The 6,451-nt window shown below is 45.0% G+C and overlaps 1 long non-coding RNA gene across 1 annotated transcript; it reads right to left on the reverse strand.

Annotated features, from left to right (window-relative positions):
* Nucleotides 1–326: 326 nt before the first annotated feature.
* LOC115518923 lies at nt 327–5,810 on the reverse strand. Its single transcript, XR_004343809.1, has 3 exons — nt 5,720–5,810; nt 1,849–2,035; nt 327–701 (listed from the first exon to the last, which is right to left on the reverse strand). It is a non-coding gene; the product is annotated as an uncharacterized LOC115518923 (long non-coding RNA).
* Between the last annotated feature and the right edge of the window lie 641 nt (nt 5,811–6,451).

A 6,451-nucleotide genomic window follows, 5' to 3' on the forward strand; every position in this document is an offset into this window, starting at 1 on the left:
CAAGGAATCTCGGGCAAAGTACTGTCTTCTCTGGCCTCATAGAATGAACTGTTATCCTTAGCCCATGACAGAGAGGCCTGAGGCCCTTCCTCTTTGTGGGCTGCCTAAGAAGGGCCTTGCTTTGAGAAAAAGAGACCTGACCACCCCAAGAATTCTCTGAAAATGGAATTCCAAGGTATTTCTTTCACAACAAAAATAGCATTTGGTATCACCATGTATTTTAGCTTTGTGTGCACAGGTAGCCTTCAGCGAATGCCTGCTGGTTGGATCGATCCAAGAGCATTTGTCTTATAGGGAGACAATCCCAACTTCCCATGCCTTCACATTTCTTCAGGATCCATCATGGTATATATCCCATATACACACCCAGGTTGGATCTAGAGGCAGTCAGTATCCAGGGGGGAGGGACGGAAGTGGGAAACCAACACTTAGAGTATGGTGAATCCATAGACCACAGAGCTTTAAGAAGTCTGGGCTCTGCATCTCGGAGTGGGTTGATTCCAAAAGTAGGAGATCAGAGATCAGAGATCAGGGTTCCAGGTGTGGGTCAAAGGTGATCTTTTGTTCCTCAAAACATCCAAGTAAGTGATAAAGTAGAATCATAAAAGCGGTTGTGGGCACATGACCTTGCTCTGCCACTAATTTTCTCAGAAGAGCTGTTGAATAAATCACTTACTTTATCCAGACCTCACTTTCCTCACCTGTAAAAGGCAAAGACTAAATTAGACCTATCGTAAGAAATGACCAAATCTGGTGAGTCAAGTGGGCATACACCAAAAATATAAATTGTGAATATGTATGCAGTTATCAATTCTTATTGTCAACATTTGACTTATTCATTTCAATAACTCTTTGATCAAAGAAAACATTTAAAACGATAGGATAAGAGAACAAGAACCAAGAGTGGATGAGAAAGAAGAAACAAAGGCAAAGATGAACAAGTAAAGATAAAATGTCAAGAGAAATGAGACGAGAACACAAAATTCAGTTCTACATGCTCTGAGCTATAGAGAAGCCAATGGGAAAAGAGAAGCTTACCCGAACCAAAAAATAAAAGCAAACCAGCCTTTCAATAAAAAAGAATTAGATACCACTCAAGGATAAGACAAAGAAATTCTCTTGAGGATCCTTGCAAGAGAAGAACATTTAATGTACTGATCAATGTCCTCAAAAGCTTCCTTCTGGGACACACAATAACGAGTTCCTTGGGACTTATTATAGGCTGTGGCTTCATACCAATATGAAACTCGGCAACTTGGGAACACAACATGCTAGGCTTCAGGTATGTAGCTTTCAAAGGCTCTGGCTAAATTCAAAGAATTCTTTTAGATCATTGAGATGTATGGAAGGACCACATATCTTTCAGTGATCTTTATTCAAATTGTTTCCAACTAGCTTCCAGATATCACATAAAGACATTTCTGTTAACTTTTCTTCTCACGTTCATCCCAAATAGTAAAGAAAAAAAAACCCAGAAATATGGACTTCATCTTCAGTGAGATGAAAGGATTTTTGTAACCAGAATGACACAAAGTAAAGGGAAAAAAAAAAAAAGCAGATGGAAATGACCAAGCTGGGAGCAGGAAGGTCATACCTAAAGGGCCTATAGTAAAGTGTCGGATTTAGAAGAAAGCAGATTTACAGTGAAGCTCAGAAAGCCCCCAGGACCCGAGGCACAGGCACAGTGAAAGGCAGGGAAATGTGAGGAAATGAAAGCGGAAAGTGTGTTCGAAAGTCTGTAGGAGGAGAACTTAAACTCCCAGGCCCAAAGTCCACCCATTCTGGCAAGCGACGTGCCCCACTGCCCCCCAGGAATGCCAGGATCTTGAACCAGAGAGGGGGACTCACAGTTGGCAGGTATTGAGGAGGTGGTGGTGGAGGGTCCAGGACTGGATGTAAGGGAATTGAAGGAAGGCTTGCACACTGACAGATGAGACAGCTCGCCCTCTGCTCCTTCCTGGCTCCAGAACGCCCACAAATGGGGAAATCCCAAACCAATGGATAGACGATCCTTCTCTAGAGGAACTGATACACCCTTGAGAAAAGACAGACCCACAGGTAATAACACATGGGGGTCTCCAAGGAGAAAGCCTTCTGGCTACCCATTCCACCCCCAGTACAGCTCCCAAGGCAGGCAGCCCCATAAGTGTGCACAGGGCTCCGATCAATTGCTTCTACATCCCTCTTAAACGTGAATGGACTGCAAAGGGTCACAAGGCATAGGAGGAATGTCTTCATCGTGAAAGAGAGATACCAAAACAAACAGAGCGACAGAACTTGGGGAAAATACAAATTTCAAGCAATAGAATAAAACTTGGGGGAAAAAGCCTACCTATAAATAAAATCTGCAGCTGGATAAGGAAAAACCTAACAGACAATAGACTAATGCAGTTACTAACTCCAAGAAAAATAAAAGTTGAACAAGAAATAAAATACTGTCATAGAACATCATTTGACTCAGCAATGAACAATATTCACAGAGTCACAAAAGAAAACATGGAAGAAAGAGCTAATACAAGATGTGACTTAGGGGAGCCTGGGTGGCTCAGTTGGTTAAACGTCCAACTTCAATTTGGGTCATGATCTCAAGGCTTCTTGAGTTCAAGCCCCACGTCGGGCTCTGCGCACTGACAATGTAAAGCCTGCTTGGGATTCTCTCTCTCTCTCTCTCTCTCTCTCTCTCTCTCTCCCCCTCCCTCTCTCTCGCCACCCCTCCCCCACTTGTGCTCTCTCTCAAAATAAATAAGTCATAAAAAAATAAAAAATAAAAGTTTTCTTTAAGGAAGAAAATAGGATGGAAGTAGGAGCCAGAAGACTCTTTTGTCTGATTAAAATTTTTAGTTATCATCTAACTTGTTTGATAATGTGCATGCTTTACTCTGATAAAATAAAAAATTGACTAAAACATGTAATGTGTTGGGGCACCTAGGTGACTCAGTAGGTTAGGTGTCCAACTTCAGCTCAGGTTATGATCTCATGGTTCGTGCTCATCAGGCTCTGTGCTGACAGCTCAGAGCCTGGAGCCTGCTTTGGATTCTGTCTGTCTGTCTGTCTCCCTCTCTCTCTTTCTGTTCCTCCACTGCTCGAAATCTGTCTATCTGTCTCTCACAAAAATAAAGATTTAAAAAATGTAATGTATCTCGGGGTGGCTGGGTGGCTCAGTTAGTTGAGTGTCGGACTCTTGATTTCGACTCAGATCATGATCCCAAGGGTCATGGGATCAAGCCCCACATCATCAAATTCTACACTGGGCATGGAGCCTGCTTAAGATTCTCTCTCTCTCTCTCTCTCTCTCTCTCTCCCCCACCTCCCCTGCTCACACTCTTTCTTTCTCTCTCAAATAAAATTTAAAAATAAATTTAAAACTGTAACGTGTTGGGCACCTGGGTGGCTCAGTCATATAGCATCTGACTTTGGCTCAGGTCATGATCTCACGGTTCATGGGTTCGAGCCCCACATTAGGCTCTGTGCTGAAAGCTCAGAGCCTGGAGCCTGCTTTGGATTCTGTGTCTCCCTCTGTCTCTGCCCCACCCCCACTTGAGCTCTTTGTCTCTCAAAAAGTAATAAACATTAAAAAAAAAAATTTAGGGGCGCCTGGGTGGCGCAGTTGGTTAAGCGTCCGACTTCAGCCAGGTCACGATCTCGCGGTCTGTGAGTTCGAGCCCCGCGTCGGGCTCTGGGCTGATGGCTCAGAGCCTGGAGCCTGTTTCCGATTCTGTGTCTCCCTCTCTCTCTGCCCCTCCCCCGTTCATGCTCTGTCTCTCTCTGTCCCAAAAATAAATAAACGTTGAAAAAAAAAAATTTAATGTAATGTGTCTGTCAGCCACACATGAAATGTGTTAAGTGATGGTCAACTTGCAATTGCATTTCCTAGGATTCAGCCATTTGGCACACCACTACAGCAGGGATATTTTGTCATCACAATCCACTGAGCTAATGAATGGAGGGAATACCTCGTAGCACTAACTATAGACCCCGTGATGGTGGGGATCATGCCAATTATGTCCGCTTAGCACGACGGCCACACCTGCCACACTAAATAATAATAGCTAATGTTGTTATTTACCACTTGCTATGTGCCAGTCACTAATGCAAGCATTTTGTATATAGTAAGCCATTTAATCCTGCCAACATCCCACCGTTATCCCCCATTTCATGAGACAGCCAAGGGACACAGAGGGCAAGTTGTTCATGCAACATTGCCACCTAGTAAGTGGGGAAGCCAGGATCTGATTCCAGTCTGACACCTTCCCTCTCAATGACTGTGTGCTCAATAAATACCTGTGCAAGTTTGAAAATCCTTATTTGAAAATACTGGGGCGCCTGGGTGGCTCAGTCGGTTGAGCGTCCGACTACGGCCCAGGTCATGATCTCGCGGTCCGTGGGTTCAAGCCCCACATCGGGCTCTGTGCTGACAGCTCAGAGCCTGGAGCCTGTTTCAGATTCTGTGTCTCCCTCTCTCTCTCTGACCCTCCCCCGTTCATGCTCTGTCTCTCTCTGTCTCAAAAATAAATAAACATTAAAAAAAATTTTTTTTTTAAAAAAACAAAGAAAGAAAATACTTCCTACCCATCTCCAAATGGCAGGTCCTGACTCAGCATTGAGCCTGGGGGCATGACCTTCTCTTCCCCAATGATTCTTTTTTCCTCCTTATTTCCTCGGCCAGCAGACCCTTGGGAATAATCCTAGGAAAGGGATTTGACAGCAAAAACACACAGACTGTCCTTTTGGGAAAGAGAAGACTTTTGCCAGCTGAGTTGGCCAACGGCCACTTTGGGAAACAGGTAAGCTGTAACTGAGTCACAGAGAAGGACAGGGTCCAGGTAGAAGTGGCACGGGCCTTCCAGGAGAGCGGGGTCCAAGACAGGGGTGTAATAGAGCACATGGTGGCCTGGTGCTGAGAAGCTGGGAAACTGGTTGTGCTCAGCCAGAGGGGACACGTAGGAGAAAAGGCGACAAACAGCTTGTACAAGAATCCAGTTCTGGGAGTCTCTCCAACAGCTCTACTCACATATCCTGCGGCAGGTGAATGTGAGGATGGCTTAACACGCCATCCCAACCACCTTCTCCCTCCTGCCTGCCTTTACAAGCAAGCTGATAAAACACACCCATTTCTGGCCTCTTAATGTTAAGAGGCCATGGGACAGTGTCTGGCCGTTTACATGGACGTGTGACCCTGTGGCACCCCAGCACAGACACGCTGAAAGGCAACTTCTCAAAAGCAGAAACGCTTTGGGTATCACCTTCACCTTCTTCCTTCCTGGCTGAATCACAGGCGCGTACCCGGGCGCTGCAGCCTTCTTTCCACCAGGAGGACCAAAGCCACACGGGAAGACAGTCCTGGACTGCCTGCCTCCAGGCTTCTCCTTACATTTAAGAAAAGGAAGGAAGAAAGGGGGGAAGGAGGGAAGGAAGACACAAGGATGGAGGCAAGAATCCCGTGTTGTTGTTTTTTTTAAGATTGATTTTCTTTTGAGAGAGAGAGAGTGTGTGAGCCGGGAAGAGGGGCAAGGAGAGAGAGAGAGAGAAAGAATCCCAAGCAGGCTCCACACTCAGCATAGAGCCCAATGTGGGGCTCAGTCCCACGACTCTGGGATCATGACTAGAGCCCAAATCAAGAGTCAGACGCTCAACTGACTGAGCCACCCAGGTGCCCCTCTTATTTAAACCATTAGAAACATATTTGCATTTATATTGATATTTATAATCTATTACTTACAGAAAAATGCATTCCCAGACACCGAAGGGTCACTTGCAGCATCACAAAATGGGAACAGCTGACCTGGAAGTGGTGACATAAATTGTGGGCCATCCACTCTATGGAACATTTTGTCGTGGTTAACAAAATTGTGTAAACACACACGTACATAGAGACAGGGAGAGATCTTACAGTATATTGTGAGGTAAAACAAATCGACAGAACAATATGGACTATTGATCCATTTATGCGATTTTTAAAATTTTATGTGCGCATAGATTTTTATATCTATTTACTTACCTACCTATGAGTGTATAGATAAAAGAAGTATATACAATGACTGTTAACGATGCTTGTTCCTGAGGTTGTGGGAGAGTAGGGTTGGGTTGTGGGTGAAAAGGGGCTTTCGCTCTTCCCTCCATGCTTCTGGGGAAAAGTAGTTGAAAACTACGGTGTTAGTTTGCTTCCTTCGCTTTGGGTAATTAAGTTCCAGTCTTGTTGAATTGAACAGAGTTAAATGCCTTGGGAGACCATCCTCTACATATCTATGACTCTAGAATTCCAAATACCCCAGTCAACCCCCCTATCAGAGAGAGAGAGAGAGAGAGAGAGAGAGAGAGAGACAGCCGGCTTCATGGTCAGGGAGCCCACTGGGACTGCCACGTTGATGGCATGACCTCTGTGCTTCTGCCTCCTAGAGACCTAGACATGGAGTTCTAGCACAGCCAATCAAAGAAGCAATTGGGTCAAAGA

The sequence above is a fragment of the Lynx canadensis genome, chromosome B4 (genome assembly GCF_007474595.2).
Source record: "Lynx canadensis isolate LIC74 chromosome B4, mLynCan4.pri.v2, whole genome shotgun sequence".
NCBI classification, from domain to species: Eukaryota; Metazoa; Chordata; class Mammalia; order Carnivora; family Felidae; genus Lynx; species Lynx canadensis.